A 19,093-nucleotide genomic window follows, 5' to 3' on the forward strand; every position below is an offset into this window, starting at 1 on the left:
TGAGACACACAACAAGCATGTGCACATCACATGCAAGACCAGGAACACAGAACACCCCCTTCAGACCATCAAACCACACATGGCTGGTACAGTCAGTGAAGTTAAACCACAGGCACACCGTGCAACAACACAGGTAGACAGCAAGGCATACCAGGTAAAGGCACAAGGAAGAAAGGAAGGCCTGGAAGTCTAACTGGAAACAGCCACATGTGCATACAACCACCTCACAGGAGTACACCTGCAGCACAACACACAGGGCCCAAATACATACTCCATTACTGACAAACACCAGGAGGAATTTACACACATACCCCCCTCACAACAGCAGCACACAACTGCGGTGCCACACACACTGAAGGCTGCCAATACTTGCAAGTCCATACACACACAAACACACACACAGCCTGGGTATAGCCACAAACAGCACACACACACAGGGATGCCAGAACAGATGTCTGCATAAAAGCAACACAGAAACACAAAACACAACTGAAACACACACAGAACCCCAACAGAAACAGACATACCCTGTCAGCCAAACTGTGGAAAGGCAATGGGAGCACAGACACAACAGGAGTGCACAACCTCATCACTCAGGAACAAAACACACACAATATACCACAAATCACACAAGAAGTGCACCATCACAGAACAACACAGCCATAACAAACCAACTACAGATGAATAGGCAAAATAAACTGAACAAACACTGCAGGACATCAGGCAATGAAAATGCCACATACACACAGCACTGTATGCACAACAAGCAGTGTGTGCACACCAAGCATAACAGTCACCCACAGACATGAGTGACACAACATCAACCCACACAACACAAATCAGCACAGCACCAGCACAACAGCACACCCAGGAAGTGAAGCAATACCACAGCCAACACACATACATCCAACACAACAACAGATGCACAAATCTGGGATAGAAAGGCAGAACCATCTTGACCAGAGCACTGGGCAGCACACACACAGCTGAAGGGCACATGATCAATCATGGCTGATAAACAGCACAAGAACATCATATATAACCCATTGGGACAATGTCCTGAGTGGAACATTTCTCCTGGCCCAAGAACTGCACCACAAAGCACAGAGTCACAAATGAAGTGATGGGGTGGCACACACACATGTAAACCAAGTGTACAGCTGACATCACAGTGAGGTGTCTTGCATGTCAGTAGTGTACATGTAAGGAGTGTACAATACACAAAAAGAGGGAGGGCAGACTCAAAATGATTAGGCATGAGAAGCACACATAGGTGATGGCATCACACCACACACACCATGCCATACAGGCGGATAAAAGTTACTGTGTGCCTGCAATGCATTAGAATCACAACCACAATGGCAATGTGGAGCAGCAGGTCTGCACAGTGTAAATGTAAATGTAAATGTAGGTATACTTATATAGCGCAACCTGTCACCACAAAGGGCATCCTGGCGCTTGCCTAGGGTACACAGACAGACTGTAAGAAGGAACTGGGGCTTACCAGTGAAGCGCTGGGCGGAGAAACCCGAACACGGGAACAAACGTGGAACAGGCATACAGGACTTCCACCATGCTCTGCTATTTTCACACAGGAACGCGACTGGCAGTGTGACCCGGAAGTGGATCCGACGGCAACAGGAAGCGACGGCATAGAACCAATGAAAAGGAGCAGAAGTCAAGGGGAGGAGATCTTCGGTGGCGTGGAAGAGGAGAGGAGACGCCGAGAAGACGTGGGACCCGATACTTCGAACGCCCGAACGCCTGAAGACCCGGGAGAGCGGAGGAAATATGCGGGACCCGATAGGCTGGACGCCGAAATACCAGGGAACCAGGATGGAGACGAGAGTTGGTGTGAAGACTGGTGGTGTCCGGAGGAGGCTGTGGAGCGGCCGCAACTTGGAGGAGAGTTGCGGCAGAGCCTGTGAGTACCCCTGTTCTGCGGGTTATTGTTAATAGGGAGGGAAGTGGGAGGTAGTGTTGGGTGGGACTAGAAGTGGGAAGCAAGGGCATTGATGTCATGCTTCTGTAGTGCATGTCCCACTACGATTGTTATCGACCGCCTGACTTTATATTGAACTCCTTCACTACCTGGCAAGATAACCCTAAATTGTGCCTGATACGATATTCTATCCCCAATCCCCGTTTCTCCTTCCTTTTCTTCTTGAACATTCTAAACGCTACTATTCTTGGGTTCCCAGGACTCTTAGTTCTACCTTCAACCCCCCCTCACAACTTAAACCTCATAGTGAGCACAGCGGTGTGGTGCAGGAAGACAGGAAACTTAGCTAATACACAGAATACTTATGGTTCCCTTCTTTATCTCATTATCCTCATATGAGCCTCCGGGAAGACCACAGTGGAGACAAGGAGAAGGAAAGCAAGACCACCCCTTTGCCAGTGTCATTTCCTTCCAGCTCAACAGCAGAGTCATCTGAAGAGGAGGAAACCAAGGAACCAACTAGCCATCCAACCCGACCCCTTCTGTTCTCAATAAACCACTTACTTTAAAACCACTTCTAAAGCCTCCTCGCTTGTATATCAAAACCTGCCCTCCCACACAGACTCAAGGCACATGGATGATCATACAAACACAACACTGATGTGCAAGTCACACACTCTGCATACTCACAAGTGACTAAAACAACAAGTAGGAGTCAGACAGAACAGCATGGACACACCAACACACTGCACAATGCACAACAGATAACTCACACATATGCATACAACCACATCCACAGGGCTGAACAATCAAAACAACCGGCGCACAACTCCTGGGTGACACATGTGTGTGTCTGACAATCCAGGGGCACACACACATCCACACCTCCTACAAAGTCACACCCTTCACACTGCATACCTCTTGATTACCCAAGAGCACACATCTCATGTAGGCCATGTGACCAGGATTACGGGCCATCACAAGATGACCATACACATACACAGCTGGGCACACATAAAAGAATAACACACATACATGATGACATTGCCCAGCCTGCATGCAAACCTGTGCACAGAATCACACCCTGTGCTGGCGGTGTCCCCCAACCTGACATGTGAACAATGTAGTCAACAATAGAAAACCAGGAACATGAGAACTGCATTACAGATAAAATTGACCCCACAGATATCACAAGTATCATTGTCTGAAAGAACTGAAGTCCTTGTCACCCCTGTAAAAAAATATTAGACGGGCAAAGAGCTTGGCAATGTTGAAGTGCCACATAGAGCATGGGGCACAGTCAACCATATGCACATGCCAAAATAACTTTATTCAGCAAGGACACTGACAAAACAGACAACAGGAGTAACTGTCTTTATTCACATATTGCACAGACGTGACAGTAGATCAACAATAGAGAAGAGCAAGACACTAAATGCTGAGCATATGCATGAGAATCTGCACAGGCAAGCTCAAAACAGGAAGGCCAGTGGCCAGTTCAGGCTGCACAGCAAGTACATGAGAGGCTGCACAGGGTAGAGTCCAACACAGCAGAGCAACAGTGCCAGTGTCCAGGGCAAAGTGACCTGCAAGTACATGAGAAGCTGCACAGGCAAGGCCAGAACAGGAAGGCCAGTGGGCATGGCAAAGCGCAGAGTCAGGAAATGAGAAGCTGCACAGGCAAGGCCAGAAGAGCAGTGAATGACAAGGCCAGTGGGCATGACAACGTGCAGAGTCAGGACATGAGAAGATGTACAGGCAAGGCCAGATACAGGAAGGCCAGTGGGCATGGCAAAGTGTAGAGTCAGAACATGAGAAGCTGCACAGGGAGTGTGTTAGACTGTACCCTTCCATGGGCAGCAACACAGTCAGGGGGTAAACAATGGGCAGGACAGGCCCACCTGTGTGAGAGACAGGTGTGTGAGGGGGACTACCACTCACACTTGGCTGTCAGGCGGACTTTGAGCTGGCTGTGTGTCGGGACAGCAAGACCACTTGACTGGGGAGAGAGAGGCCCATGTGAGGTAGGGCTATCAGTGGCTTGGCAAGCTGGAGGGCTGTTTGTACCAGGTGGTGTAGTGGCACGTGGAGGTGGAGTTATGCAGACCTGTGACACAGTGTGGGTGGGAGATGTTTTAGGGGTGCCTTTCTACTTCTTGGGGATTCAAAATGGCTTCCCTGTACTGGGATTAATGGGAAGTGGTGTGGACACGACAGGAATACACACCAACAAAGCTGCATCAGGTGCAGACACTGGCACTCTCTCTGGGGACGTGCTGGATCCTGCGGAACGCTTTGTCTGGCTTCGCCTCTGGCCCTCCTTCCCCTGTTTGCCAGGTGTACCCCCTACAGTGCCCTCCTTCCCCAGCTTCACAGGCCTTGGAATGGGAGTCGAGGTGGTGGCGGAATGGGCCTCTGAGCCCTTCCTAGGTGTACCCTTGCCATGCACCATCTCCTCAGTTGACACAGAAACTGCATGCCTCCCTTTGCGTAATGCTTTAGGGCAGGAGAGTCCTTAGCTGGGGATGCCTCTGAGGCATGTGAGCCAGAGGTCTGCTTCTTAGCTTTTTGGGCCTTGCTTTTAACAGACGGGCTTTTCTCTTTGCATTCTGGGCTGGTTTTGCTCTTCTGTGGGGATGGTGTCTGCGGGCTGGACCGCTTGGGTTCTTTTTGCTGTGTGCTCCATGTGCTGTATTGTGACTGTGATGTATGTGATCCTTGGTCACTTTTATCAGACATGGCCACTACCTGAGGGGTGGAAAAAGTCCCTGGAGCAAGAATGGGAGTAAGTGCCTGTTGAAGGGCAGACATCACTGTGGTGGACAAGGCCTGGACAGTAGTGGGCAGCCCACCCACGTCGGAATGTATGCCTTTCATATAAGCAACCACCTGGGATAATTTCTTGTCATGGTCACTGAAGGCATTGAGGAGAGCTGTCTGGCGCAAACAAAGCCGGTGCAAAAGCTCAACCGACTCTGCACTGAGGGCAGCAGGGTGGACATGTGCAGCGGGGAATGTAACTCATCCCCTCTTACTGACACGGACACGGGCAGCACCAGAGGAAGTGGATGGGAGTGTTGCACTAGCCGCTGTGTGGTAGAAGATGATGCAGAATCTCCATTCCATGTGCCCGCAAACATTGATGCATCCCCGCTGGCATCAGATGATGTGGTACTTTGCGACTCAGGCTGGGATTCTTCCTGCAGACTCCGGTCACCCTCTGAGGCGTTGGTGACATCTGTGTCACTGGGCTCCTGTGCAGCTGTAGAGCTAGTCTCACCCCCACAGGTGTTGTGCTCCTGTCCCTCTGCGAACACTGGTGAATCTGCATGAGAGAGAGATGCAGGGTCAGGTTAGTGGCAGCAACAGAACAAACCTATGCAATCAATGCAGTACAAAAGAGGACCAAATCGACATGTTGCACATCACACTCTGCAATCGACTTGCAGACACCTGATTCTCTGTCATGACTGAGCCATGTTTTGGCCACACAGCACAACACCCTGCCTGTGGTGGAAGTGTACCAGACCGACAACTACCTCTGTGCACACCTAGGGACATGATGTGGCCACACCACTTGTTGCCACAGACAGACCTGGAGGGAACAGGAGGGGACAACACAGACACCTATTACGACATGACAGTTCGCAATGGCAAATAGCCCATGCCAACCACCATGTTGTACTCTGGGGTCCAAAGACTAGTGCACCCTGTTGTCAGATGTGTAGGCCTCAACATTCATGGTGCATGCAATGTACGCACAGATGAAGTCACACTCAGATTGGGAACGCTGCTGTTCACTCCCAATTCGATTCCCCAGACTACCCCAATGATGAACGACCATTAATAGCATAGCACAGATGGCAATGGGAATGCACAGCAGGGAGGATCACCTTAGTAAGAACAGTTTGGGCTAATGCATGACACTCACACCCATCCCAGCAGCCACTTACATGACACTGCACCGCACCACTACACAAACATCACATAGGCAACTGCTGGCACAGGCCCTGAACACATCCATCTGCTCCCAGCCAAAGTCATCCTCCCCAAATACTCACCCCTGCCTTGCTGCTGTTGCTCCTTCAGACATGCATCCAGCTCAGGACGAGTCACTACCAAGATGCGGCCCATCAGTGGTGTCCTGTTGCGCCGTGTCAACCGCTCAGTGCGAGGGAGCAGCCCCAAGGTAATCTCTGCCACGTTCTTTCCCAGTCGGATGATGTCGTCCCACCTCTTGTGGCAGTGGGTGCGCCGTCGATTAGATACCCCCAGAGCACGCACCTTTGCTGCAATGGCCCTCCACACTGCCTTACGCTGGTGTACCTTGAGCTGCAGGCATGGGAGACAAGAGGGGGAAATGATCATTTACACAGTGACATGTACCTACATCTATCAGTACAGTAGCAAGACACAGACTCATTACAAAACCTAATTTCTGTCCATCCCACCCTGGGGTACATCTCACATGGGCACTCTGCATGGGCTAAGCTGATGTGATTGCATGCATTTCTGAGGGCGTACAGAGTCCATGCACATCTCACACACAAGCAGGATGACAGCACTGAACCCCATATTTGGCTTGCACACATCTCCAGTCCTATGCATGTCTGGGCACAACATACATCACATATCGACCTGTGTGCAAAACTGTGCAGCACTCAATGTTCATGGTCTGTGAATAAATCAGTATGTCATGTGTGTGGCATTGAGGGACATGGACTCACAAACAAAATATGGTTCTACACAAGTGTGGTCGTGTGCAATTATACAGGGCTGAGATGGTGCATAGTTTGATTTGAGTGTGAAAAAATATTAGTAAGGACACAGTAAGTGCAGTGAAGTGATCTCGTCTTGGTGGTTGGGCACTGTGCAGAGCATCAGGGCTTACACTGAGATGGAAAACAGGGGCACACATAGCCATTCAGCCAAGCAATCACTGCCCTGGTACCTGCATGGCCAACATACTGTGTCACTATATGGCTGACAATGCATCACACTTCACTGAGACCTACAACTGCAGGCAGGGAAACCTTTGACATTGGGACACACACTCCTTCCCCCTGGAGACAGCATGCTTGTCAGTGCATGACACAACCCCACACCCTCAGGCATATACTGCACCAGTCCAACTACTTGTGCGCCCCCCCCTGCCCTACACCTCCGCTTTTGATGACTTACCACAACATTTGGGGAACCATACAGCCTTGGATACTATGCGAGCACCTCGTCTATCAGGACCTCCATCTCCTTGCTCGTGAATGGACTGGCACAGATCTTCTCTGTACTTGCCATCTCTGTGGACATGGAACACCTGTGGTGGAATTCGGTGGTGAGGGGTCTCAGGCAGCAGTCCCTGGAGGCAGCAGCAGATGAGGGGTCTCAGGCAGCAGTCCCCGGAGGCAGCAGCAGATGAGGGGTCTCAGGCAGCAATCCCTGGAGACAGCAGCAGATGAGGGGTCTCAGGCAGTAGATGTCTCTGACAGCAGGCTCTGTGAACAGTGAAAAAGTGAGGCTCACTCCCACACATATAAAGCCCCCTGGGGTCGTTTCAAAGGTGCCAAGCTGCAACAATTGGTTGTCCAGGTCTGCCTCATTCAAAAGCATCCAATGACCGTTCTATGCAGTGGCGGAGCACGCCTAGAGCGATTTTCAAAACTGCATCATGCCGCCACAATCATCGTTCCCATTGGCTCTAGGGCATGCTCCATGGCAGTGATGCACCAAAGAGGCCCGGGTGCGCTACTGCAATGGTGCATCTTTCAAATGCATCCAATGACCGCCTCCGCAGTGGCTGAGCATGCCTACCGCGATTTTCAAAATCTCATCATGCCACCGCAGTCATTGTTCCCATTGGCTCTAGGGCATGCTCAATGGGGGTGAGACACCGTCGAGCCCAGGCGGTAGGTACCGCGATTTGTGGCACATACAATGACATGAGGCACCGTGATTTGGGATGCGGAGCATGCCAACCGCCATTTGGGCATGTCTCCATGCTAATGACTACCGCACCTGTGTCAGGGGGGGTGCTGGTGACACACCGGCATGGCCAGGCAGTAACTACTGGGATATGGGACACATACAATGGCAATGTCCATCAGGAACTCTTCAACAGTGCACAGTGGCCACATGGTAAAGGGCACATCATCGTGCACACAATGCCATTGTTTCATTGACTCCACAGGTGCCTACATGTGCCATGGTTGTGTTTGTGTGATATACATTGGTCTGTAGTCCCTACCATGTCACAAATGCATTACATGGTTGATGAGGCACGACCGTGTTGTAGTGGACTCAACAATGCCTACACATATCAATGTGTTGTGGGGCAGAGATGACTTCGGCAAGGCTGGTCTCACTGTATGATGTTGTTACTTGTGCTTTTCTGTCTGCTCATACACACAATTGTCAGTTCACCACCAACTGTGGTCATTGTGTTGTGGATGAGTGCCAAGTTTGAATGTTGCATTGAGGTGTGACAGGTACAGCAGATGAGTATGAGACAGTGGTGTTGATTTGTCGCACATTGGCTGGATGCCACGCTCCCAGGCATGCACATGTGAAATGTGGCCATACAAAATATTTGCATTCACATTGACCTATGTGGTGTTTGAGGAACTTGTGTATTGTAAATAGAGAGGTGTGCCCTCTGTGTGGCTCAAACGTCCATCCATGTAACCTGGTGTGTCACTCATTTCTCTACTCAGTCTTTGTTTTTTCTGTGTCATCCTGAATGGGATATGCTGTGGCCATCTCATGATGGATGTCATTGACATGTGTCCACTTTCATCTCAACTAGGAGGAGGCCTAATCTGATACGTCATTTGACACTGCTGGAGGACATGGAGGATGTGGCGATCATTTGCAAATTCCGTCTAGACAGAGCCACCCTGAAGACCCTTTGTGATCTGTTCGAGCCCCACCTGCAGCCTCGCCACACTTACCCAACAGCTTTCACCCCAACTTACAAAGTGATGGCAGCTATCCATTTTTTTACCACTGGATCATTCCAGGAGACCATTGCCAGCGCTGCAGGGATGTCTCAACCCATGTTCAGCATGGTGCTGTGGGATGTTCTGTCCGCCATGATGATCTACTAGGACAGATATATACATTTCCCCAGGGGTGCTGAATTGGCAGGTGTGAAGGGAGACTTCTATCCCCTTGGGCACATCCCCCATGTTGTTGGGGCCATAGATTGCACACATGTCGGTCTTGTGCCACCACAGGCAAGTAAGCACATTTTTCGTAATAGAAAACATTACCACTCTATCGAGGTGCAGTTGGTGTGCCTGACAGATATGACCATCTCGCATGTGTGTGCCAGATTCTGCCCATGACTCATATGTCCTGAGGAACAGCATTGTGCTCCGGCTGATGGCTAATTTGCTTCCCGAGCGCGCTTGTATTGTAATTGTGGGTGAGTATGTCTAGTCGTATGGCATGCTGGATGTGTGACCTGCTGCCCTCTGCCTGTGCAACATTGAAATGTGTATTTGTCATTCCTAGGTGACTCTACATATTCCAGTCGCCCATGGCTGCTGAGTCCATTACGTAATCCCAGGACCCCGGCTGATATCGGATTCAATGAGGCCCATGGCAGGACATGTCGTGAGGTGAAGCGTACTTTTGGCTGCTCAAGTCACGTTTTCGCTGCCTTGACAAAACCAGAGGTGTACTGGCATACTCGCCTGGGAAGGTGTGTAAGGTTGTAGTGGCATGGTGCATGCTCCACAACCTGGCCATTCGCAAGGATATTCCCCTGCTTCTGGATGGTGATGAGGACCCAAGGCCCCCGCCTGCACAAGAACCTAAGTCCAGTGATGAGGACAGTGGAGAGGAGGAAGGTGGTGACATGCGTCAACAGCTCATCACCCGCTACTTCACTTGAAGGTGGGTCACGAAGTACAACATACACATTGTCTGTTGAGATTTGCTGTTGTCATGAAGGGCTATGTGTGAATTGTACAGACAGCCAGATGTAAAGTCACCTGTGTGTGTGTATGTGACAGTGACCTGCCATCTGTGAAAGTATACGGGTCGTGTTTGTTGACACTTGTTGCCCATTGTATTGTATGCATGTTGGCTTACGTAGATGGTGTAGTGTAATGTCTGTGATGCCACACTCACACCAGTGAATGTTGTTCTGTTGTGTTTCCCTAGGTGCCTCAAAATTATCCATGCCTACATACAGTACATCTTTCGGATACATTATGGACATTTGGAAGACTGTACATCTTGCACTAAAGACAAAACTGACACAATAAAAGTGTGTAAGGTATTTTATTTACAAAGTTGACATGTGAGGGGGGCAGATTTACATAAAGGTGGTGATGGAGCAGTGAGTTGACAGTCATGGTAAATGAGATGAAAGAGTAGATACCACATTGATGTGGTGACTCAGTCCAACAGACAGGTGCCATTCACAAGGCAGTGTTGGGAAGGACAGTCCAAACAGTCAATGCAGTGGGGAAGAGGGTTGCCATCAGGGCTGGCTCCATTACTGGCGTTTGGCTGGTGCTTTACCTCTAGAGACTTCCAGGCTCTTCTTTGGACGGTCTCTTGGTCGCTTGACTGGGATGGGCAGTGTTGTGGTGCCAGGGGCGTCTGAGGACTCACCGCTCTCTGTGGCCACAGGGGAGGATGGTAAACTGTCATCCTGAGGCACAACAGAGGGGGCTGGAGGTGTTGTTTGGGATGCAGGCCTGTCCCTCAGTAACCCCACATGCTGGCCCATGAGGTCCACCATTTGTCCAATGCGGGTGTCGATGGACCTCATCAGCAGGATGAGCTTGTGTAATAGTTCGTCAGACCAAGCCACTTTGTCCCTGAACCTGTTCGTAGGCCCCAATGACTCTAGTGAAGTGGTCCAGGGATGGGGTCCCAGTCTCCTGATGTCTGGGGGTGACCCTGGCCCTCCCTCCTGCCCTGCTACTACGGGCCTGTCGCATCGCCACTGTGGGTCCCCGCACACTCTCCCTGTCGTCCACAGTTGGTGCTGTGGGCTGGTCATCCCCTGGGACAGGGAGAGTGTTGCAGGTGGCACTGGTGGTGGTGGCAGTTAATGCACAGGCCATAACAGCAGGGGTCTGCTGTGCAGTTGGTGTTGCAGCAGACGTGGTGGTAAGGAGGATGGGGCCATTTCATTAGTGACAAATATGTGGGTGCACGTACATGCTACCTACCTGTTAGGTGAAGGTAAACAATGCAATGGCTTCCAAGTGCTCAGGTGTGGGATAGGGGGCATAGTGGGAGTAGTGGTGCAGGCCTCCCTCCCCCAAACAGGCCTCCCAAGCAAGACGGCTACTTACCTGTTAGGTGAAGGTAACCAATGCAATGACTTCCAACTGCTCCTGGGTGGCGTGGGGGGGAGTGATCCATCTTGCTCAGGAGTGGGCCAGGGGGCATGGTGGGAGTAGTAGTGCAGGCCTCCCACCCACAAATACCCTCACTGTGAAGATGGCTACCTACCTGTTAGGTGAAGGCAAACAATGCAATGGCTTCCAACTGCTCCTGGGTGGTGTGGGGGTGTGATCCATCCTGCTCAGGTTTGGGTCAGGGGGCATGATGGGTATAGTAGTGCAGGCCTCCCACCCACAAACACCCTCACTGTGAAGATGGCTACCTACCTGTTAGGTGAAGGTGAACAATGCAATGGCTTCCAACTGCTTCTGGGTGGTTTGGGGGGAGTGATCCATCCTGCTCAGGTGTGGGACAGGGGGCATGGTGGGAGTAGTGGTACATGCCTCCCTCCCCCTAACAGGACTCTCAATCAAGATGGCTACGTACCTTTTAGGTGAAGGTGAACAATGCAATGACTTCCAATTGCTCCTGAGTGGTATGGGGGAGGGCTCCATCTTGGTAGGCTGTGGGACAGGGGGCATGGTGGGAGTAGTGGTGCAGTCCTCACCCCAAACTGGCCTCAAAAGCAACATGGCTACCTACCTGTTAGGTGAAGCTGAACAATGCAATGGCTTTTAACTGCTCCTGGGTGGTATGGGGGAGTGCTCCATCCTGCTCAGGTGTGGGACAGGGGGCATGGTGGGAGTAGTGGTGCAGGCCTCCCTCCCCCAAACAGGCCTCCCAAGCAAGATGGCTACCTACCTGTTAGGTAAAGGTGAACAATGCAATGACTTCTAACTGCTCCTGGGTGGTGTGGTGGGAGGATTCCATCTTGGTAGGCTATCAGTCTCCTCCATCTTGTGAGTTGCAGCCCACATGTGCCCCAGATTGCTTTGAGCAGAGTCCAGGAAGTGGTAAGGAGACCGACTAGTGCTGTCTCTTCCCAAGACAAAAAGTTATTTAAAAAACGATTTTCACTTTCTGTGTTTACTGTCTATGCCTGTGGTTGTTACAGTTAAAAATTGTAGTTTTAGCCTGCCTGTAATTGCATATTTTATCACCTGTGTTGTGTTTTAAATGTGTGGTTTTTCCCTGCCCATGATTGCCTTCATTTAGTGTGTTGAATTGTGGGATTTGCAGTCCAAATTTCTGTAGTTTGTCCCTCTCATTCCTTGGTGACAAATCTGTTTTCCCTCCAAATTTCTCCTTTGCTCTGTGCTTAGGCCTGTGTGCTGAAACAGTGCAGCCCCAGCCACCATTTTGTGTTCACAAGCCAGTGAGGCCAGCCCCCCTGCCCCCCCCACCCCCAGCAACAGGGATTTTCTACATCAGAGGGTGCTTCTGTGAGCTGTTGAAACTGTATTTACTGGGGCCTGTGCACTTCGTTCTTTGGCCAGCAGGGGGAGTAAAGCTTTATTCAAACAGTATTGTTAGATTTCGAGTTAGTGAAGCCTTTACCTGCTGAAGTCCAAAGTTGTGGATTGAGCCTGTCTGTCTCCTAGGAGATTCTGAACAGGAGCAAGCAGCTGCCCAGACCCCGCCCCCAGGCCAGCAGACCATTGGCTATTCAGCTACCAGGCAAGCCTGAGCCCTCCTCTCACACCTGCCTAGGCCCCTGAAGGCCTTGCTGGGTGAACCCCAAATCAGTCTCCTCCATCTTGTGAGTTGCAGCCCACATGTACCCCAGATTGCGTTGAGCAGAGTCCAGGAAGTGGTAAGGAGACAGACTAGTGCTGTCTCTTCCCAAGACAAAAAGTTATTTAAAAAACGATTTTCACTTTCTGTGTTTACTGTCTATGCCTGTGGTTGTTACAGTTAAAAATTGTAGTTTTAGCCTGCCAGTAATTGCATATTTTATCACCTGTGTTGTGTTTTAAATGTGTGGTTTTCCCTGCCCATGATTGCCTTCATTTAGTGTGTTGAATTGTGGGATTTGCAGTCCAATTTCTGTAGTTTGTCCCTCTCATTCCTTGGTGACAAATCTGTTTTCCCTCCAAATTTCTCCTTTGCTCTGTGCTTAGGCCTGTGTGCTGAAACAGTGCAGCCCCAGCCACCATTTTGTGTTCACAAGCCAGTGAGGCCAGCCCCCCTGCCCCCCCCCCACCCCCTGCAACAGGGATTTTCTACATCAGAGGGTGCTTCTGTGAGCTGTTGAAACTGTATTTACTGGGGCCTGTGCACTTCGTTCTTTGGCCAGCAGGGGGAGTAAAGCTTTATTCAAACAGTATTGTTAGATTTCGAGTTAGTGAAGCCTTTACCTGCTGAAGTCCAAAGTTGTGGATTGAGCCTGTCTGTCTCCTAGGAGATTCTGAACAGGAGCAAGCAGCTGCCCAGACCCCGCCCCCAGGCCAGCAGACCATTGGCTATTCAGCTACCAGGCAAGCCTGAGCCCTCCTCTCACACCTGCCTAGGCCCCTGAAGGCCTTGCTGGGTGAACCCCAAATCAGTCTCCTCCATCTTGTGAGTTGCAGCCCACATGTGCCCCAGATTGCTTTGAGCAGAGTCCAGGAAGTGGTAAGGAGACAGACTAGTGCTGTCTCTTCCCAAGACAAAAAGTTATTTAAAAAACGATTTTCACTTTCTGTGTTTACTGTCTATGCCTGTGGTTGTTACAGTTAAAAATTGTAGTTTTAGCCTGCCTGTAATTGCATATTTTATCACCTGTGTTGTGTTTTAAATGTGTGGTTTTCCCTGCCCATGATTGCCTTCATTTAGTGTGTTGAATTGTGGGATTTGCAGTCCAAATTTCTGTAGTTTGTCCCTCTCATTCCTTGGTGACAAATCTGTTTTCCCTCCAAATTTCTCCTTTGCTCTGTGCTTAGGCCTGTGTGCTGAAACAGTGCAGCCCCAGCCACCACTTTGTGTTCACAAGCCAGTGAGGCCAGCCCCCCTGCCCCCCCCCACCCCCAGAAACAGGGATTTTCTACATCAGAGGGTGCTTCTGTGAGCTGTTGAAACTGTATTTACTGGGGCCTGTGCACTTCGTTCTTTGGCCAGCAGGGGGAGTAAAGCTTTATTCAAACAGTATTGTTAGATTTCGAGTTAGTGAAGCCTTTACCTGCTGAAGTCCAAAGTTGTGGATTGAGCCTGTCTGTCTCCTAGGAGATTCTGAACAGGAGCAAGCAGCTTCCAACTCCCTGACCAGCAAACCTTGTCTGAGGTTGCTGGGACCTTATATAGTGTGCTGATGGTTTGCACATGTGTACACTGATTGGTGGTTGTATCTGGTGTTTCTATTGGGTTAGGGTTAATGTCCTCATTGGCTGGGTATTTGAGGGTTCTGATTGGTTTCTCGGTCTGTGATTCAATCATTGCAGGGTTGGGACTAGGACTAGGGTTCGGATTTCTATAGGAAGTAGGGACTAGGGCTTCCTATGTTATTGGTTGTTGGGAGTAGGGTGGGACTAGGGCTACGGTTAGACCTTTAATTGGAAGTAGCGATTTAGTGCTTCTGATGTGATTGGTTTTTGGACCAGTTGTGGGACTAAGAGTAGGGTTAGGCTTTCTATTGGAAGTAGGGACTAGGGCTACTTGTACCATTGGCTGTTAGGGCTAGTGTTGTGATTGGATAGTGTTAGGGCTAGGGTTCCCATTGGCTGAAGGGGTCACCTGATTATTAGGGCTACAAAAAGGGCCAGGCTTAGGGCGTCTCAGCCCGGGCGTCAAGGCTAAGGGTGGAGAGGACAAGGGTAGTTGCCTGTTTGGGCCTGTTCGAGACTGGTCGGGACTAGGGCCTAAAATGCTGCCCTTTTTCTCTTAAAAAAAAAAATCCTTCACTCTTTTATCCCTCCACTATCCTTTTTCTATCAAAATTAACAGACTAACATGTTCACTTCTCAAATTCCATGTTCCATATTCAACTATACTAATATACTGCCCAAATAACTGAATAACATATCTACTACTCAAATTACTTCATATTCATACTATACTAATTTTCAACACTAATCCTTTATGGGTTCCGGAGTGGCGTGCTACTCGCCAAAAAAGCGCTTCAACACCCATCAGGGGTAACAAGTGCTATATGAATGCTAATCTTTCTTCCTTTTTATCCATCCTCTATCCTTCTCACACCAAGTAACACACTAATATCCACCACTGAAATTACCTCATACTTCACCATATTAATTCACCACTAAGCCTTTATAGGCTCCCTGAATAGAATGTGTCAACAAGCGAGCGATAAATAAATACTAACCTTTGTCCTACTCTATCCTTCTGCTATCATTCCAAATCCAAATAACTGACTAACATATCCACCACTTAAAATGTACTTGCATGTTTCACTATACTAATTCAAAACTAATCCTCTGTGGGTCCCGGAGTAGCGTGCTACCCGCCGAAAAAGCGCTTCGACGCCTCGTCAGGGGTAGTAAGCGCTATATAAATGCAATTACAATACAATACAATACAATACAATGTGTGCTGTGCATGGCTGTGCACAGTCTTTCTTGTGCATGTGCAATGGTGTGTGACTCTGGTAGATGTGACAGTTCCCTTTGCTTACCTGTGTGCACTCTGTGCATGTCAAGCGGGTCGGTGTGCATATTTGTGCAATGAGAGGGCTGGTGTTGTCATATGGTGCCATTTCATTAGTGTCAAATGTGTGGGTGCACGTAAATGCTACCTACCTGTTAGGTGAAGGTAAACAATGCAATGGCTTCCAAGTGCTCCTGGGTGGGATAGGGGGCATAGTGGGAGTAGTGGTGCAGGCCTCCCTCCCCCAAACAGGCCTCCCAAGCAAGACGGCTACTTACCTGTTAGGTGAAGGTAACCAATGCAATGACTTCCAACTGCTCCTGGGTGGCGTGGGGGGGAGTGATCCATCTTGCTCAGGTGTGGGCCAGGGGGCATGGTGGGAGTAGTAGTGCACGCCTCCCACCCACAAATACCCTCACTGTGAAGATGGCTACCTACCTGTTAGGTGAAGGCAAACAATGCAATGGCTTCCAACTGCTCCTGGGTGGTGTGGGGGTGTGATTCATCCTGCTCAGGTTTGGGTCAGGGGGCATGATGGGTATAGTAGTGCAGGCCTCCCACCCACAAACACCCTCACTGTGAAGATGGCTACCTACCTGTTAGGTGAAGGTGAACAATGCAATGGCTTCCAACTGCTTCTGGGTGGTTTGGGGGGAGTGATCCATCCTGCTCAGGTGTGGGACAGGGGGCATGGTGGGAGTAGTGGTACATGCCTCCCTCCCCCTAACAGGACTCTCAATCAAGATGGCTACGTACCTTTTAGGTGAAGGTGAACAATGCAATGACTTCCAATTGCTCCTGAGTGGTATGGGGGAGGGCTCCATCTTGGTAGGCTGTGGGACAGGGGGCATGGTGGGAGTAGTGGTGCAGTCCTCACCCCAAACTGGCCTCAAAAGCAACATGGCTACCTACCTGTTAGGTGAAGCTGAACAATGCAATGGCTTTTAACTGCTCCTGGGTGGTATGGGGGAGTGCTCCATCCTGCTCAGGTGTGGGACAGGGGGCATGGTGGGAGTAGTGGTGCAGGCCTCCCTCCCCCAAACAGGCCTCCCAAGCAAGATGGCTACCTACCTGTTATATAAAGGTGAACAATGCAATGACTTCTAACTGCTCCTGGGTGGTGTGGTGGGAGGATTCCATCTTGGTAGGCTATGTGTGCTGTGCATGGCTGTGCACAGTCTTTCTTGTGCATGTGCAATGGTGTGTGACTCTGGTAGATGTGACAGTTCCCTTTGCTTACCTGTGTGCACTCTGTGCATGTCAAGCGGGTCGGTGTGCATATTTGTGCAATGAGAGGGCTGGTGTTGTCATATGGTGCCATTTCATTAGTGTCAAATGTGTGGGTGCACGTAAATGCTACCTACCTGTTAGGTGAAGGTAAACAATGCAATGGCTTCCAAGTGCTCCTGGGTGGGGGAGTGTTCCATCCTGCTCAGGTGTGGGACAGGGGGCATGGTGGGAGTAGTGGTACAGGCCTCCTTCCCCCGAACGGGCCTTAAAAGCAAGATGGCTACCTACCCTAGCTCCATCTTGGTAGGCTGTGGGATAGGGGGCATGGTGGGAATAGTAGTGAAGGCTGTCTGTGCTCATGCTCCCATGGTAATATTGCTAGCTATGTTTACGGTAAATGGGAGTGAGTGACTGTTGGATCTGTGAGACAGGTTTTTGTGGGTGTGTGGTGCAGATGGTTGTGATTTGTCTGGGGTGGTATATGTTTTTGGATGTGCAAGACAGTACATATCAGTGTGTTAGTTAACATTTGTTTGCACTTACCAGCCTCCACTCCTGTGAGACTCTCGGGATGCAGTATGGCAAGCACATTCTCCTCCCATGGTGTGAATGTTTTCGGAGGGATGGGAGGGCCACTGCCATTCTGGTTAGCCAGCTCCAATTTCTTGCTCCTCCTCTCTTTGACAACCCTCTTGAGATCATGCCACCACTTCATGATCTCCTTCTTGGATCGCGGAGTGGTCCCTACTGCATTAACCCTTTGGACTATCCTTTGCCACATTTGAGTCCTTGTGGCTAATGGTGTGTGTTGGACCAGGCAACCAAACAGTTGTGGTTCCACTCTGACTATCTCATTTACCATGACTGTCAACTCACTCTCTGTGAATATGGGCATTTTTTGTGTGGACATGATGTGTAGTGTGCAAAGTGTTTGTGGGTGCAGGGGTGTGGGTGGTGGGTGTGGTGTTTGTGTGTGAGGTGTGTTATGTGCTGGGGGATTGTAGGTGCTGCTGTGATGGTGGTGGAGGTGTTGAGTGTGCAGTGTCTTTTGCCTCTCCTGTCAGGTGTGGTGGATGTCCTTCTCTTCCGGAGTGTTGCAAAGGATTGTGGTCAGTGAAGGGGATGGTTTTATACTCAGCTATGCGGGTGTGCCCAAATGGGGTTTTGCTGTCAGGTGTGTTGTGGGAGTTGTCCTGGGAATTGTATGTTTCTGTTTGGCATTTATTTGTTTCATTGGTGTGTTTTGTGTATTTGGGGGCATGGCTACTTTGCTTTGTCGAATATTTAGCATTGTTGTGGTGTTTTGCATTGTCCGCCAAGTTTTGTATGGATCGTCCGCTGCGGTGGACACTACCCAGGAGAAGTTGGAAGCCATTGCATTGTTCACCTTCACCTAACAGGTAGGTAGCCATCTTCACAGTGAGGGTGTCAAACACCCTTCTTCAGGGGAAATCTACAACAAAACATGTACACAATAAATAAATATTATTTCATATTTGAAGATAATGGCTGTACTGGCCTCTCATTACCCGGGAAAGGAAAACATGATGTGTTAATGTATAGAACAGTAATTGTTAGAGCCAACCATGTGGTGTCAAAGGGAAATGAAATACGAGATCTGTAAGGGAAAAAAAAAAGAAAAAGAAAAATGCCACGACACCATTCAAGTGAGCCGGGTAACTGATAGTGGTGATAGATTAGTGCTTAATCTCACTGATGCTGCTATAGTGATAAATGCCAGGACCTTGTGCACCCTAACTGCAAAAATAACCTCTGTACCTCCACTTGTCTCAAACGTTGAAACGTAGCCCACAAGTTCTTCTGATGCTCCAACCAGGAAATGAGAATGTCACTAAAAAGATGTCCCTTCTATGTTCTGAAATGCAAAAAACACGGTAGTGCGATTTGCATCATGTATGAACTAAGCAACTCACCCACCATCTGTAAAGAATCTCACCAGCCACTCTGATATTGACTACCAAAAAAGATCTTTACTCCGGACAACAAATGATATTGATTAAAGCTCCGGAATCCAACGTGCCCCAAATGCATGCATTTGCCATTTTCGTACTTTAGCCATTTGGTTACTGCTGCCTGCCT

Source organism: Lissotriton vulgaris, chromosome 9 (assembly GCF_964263255.1).
Source record: "Lissotriton vulgaris chromosome 9, aLisVul1.2, whole genome shotgun sequence".
Lineage (NCBI taxonomy): Eukaryota > Metazoa > Chordata > Amphibia > Caudata > Salamandridae > Lissotriton > Lissotriton vulgaris.